Below are 1,449 nucleotides of genomic sequence, written 5' to 3' on the forward strand. Positions count from 1 at the left end.
ACGCCACACGGAGTTCCCAGGCGATCATCCATCCTAGTACTATCCGTGCCCGCCGCTGCTTAACTTTCGTGATCTGACGGGAACGAGTACACTCAGCGCGGCCAGGGCGTTGGCTAGAGACTATTGTTCTAGAAAATCCGCAACGTGGAATGGTAGGAGATCCTTTCATGAAAATCATACAGGGCGCTTGATTTATTAATTTCTTTAGTCTTTCCTCGAGTTTTTCTTCAGGTTTACATGTATCAAACGAAATAGAATCTTTATTGGTCAATAATTGGCGCTTAAGTTTCTCCGTTATAGCTGCAGGATTAGCTCCATCGATTCTATCGACTATGGTGTTATTTCTTGTGAGAACAACTGTTGGTACTGCACTGATACCAGCTTTCAAGATACATCAGGTATTTTTTCAGCTTCAATCTTGGCGAACCTAACCGCCTGATACTCGGCTAGTTTGCTCATTTCTTCGATCACATCATTTATTTGCGAACACTGATCGGCCCAGGATGCGTAGAAACGAATGACAGAAAGATCTTGTGACCTGACACAACAAACGAACATGACTTTGAAAATCACCGACTTAGCAATTTCCCTAGTTTATCACAGAATTACATCGATAAAAAATTGTGAATTGTGAACTTTTTCACATCGAACGAAAATAATATAAAGTCGTAGTTATCTTTTGTTATATTGCAATATTTAATCTATTTCATCATAAAAGAAAAATAGAAAATATTTTCTTTTGCTACTTTGAACAATATTTCGAGTCAAATTGAATTGAGATTAACTGAATCTTTTATACAATAATATGTTAAACATTAAATGATATTCATCGACTAGGTTATATTGTTTCTAGAAACTGAATTACTTATTATTTAGAATTACTCACTTGATGTAATTCTTGTATTCTTGTTCAGAATTAAGATTAGTGATAGACATTGTGTAATTGATAAACACGCGATAATATTATGAAGAAATATTTTGCAAATTCGTTTATTCACTACGACAGCTTCTACGCAACTTTTAACATCGCTCTTATAAACGTTTTATATTCACTAATTCTATGTAATTCTTGTATTCTTGTTCAGAATTAAGATTAGTGGTAGACATCCTGTCACTTTACTTTGTGTAATTGATAAACACGCGATAATATTATCAAGAAATATTCTGCAAATTCGTTTATTCACTACGACAGCTTCTACGCAACTTTTAACATCGCACTTATAAACGTTTTATATTCACAAATGCGAAACTACCGCGGCTGTGCAGTAGTTCGCCAATCCCCTACATTCTATAGTAGAATAGTTCTACCACACATGGTATTCTACAACAAATTTCATTAAATTATTTTAATAATTTGTGAACAATACTAATTTATGGCTTAATTATCGTTACTATTTCTCTGTTATATGACGAATAAAATAAATTGAAATGTCGTTAAGGAAATTATAT

General features: G+C 33.8%; 1 pseudogene; it reads right to left on the minus strand.

Moving 5' to 3' along the window:
- On the minus strand, positions 1 to 114 carry LOC112214126 (annotated as a pseudogene; the record flags this gene model as incomplete).
- Between the last annotated feature and the right edge of the window lie 1,335 nt (positions 115 to 1,449).

This window comes from Bombus impatiens, unplaced genomic scaffold (genome assembly GCF_000188095.3).
Source record: "Bombus impatiens unplaced genomic scaffold, BIMP_2.2 scf_0086, whole genome shotgun sequence".
In the NCBI taxonomy this organism is placed as follows: Eukaryota; Metazoa; Arthropoda; class Insecta; order Hymenoptera; family Apidae; genus Bombus; species Bombus impatiens.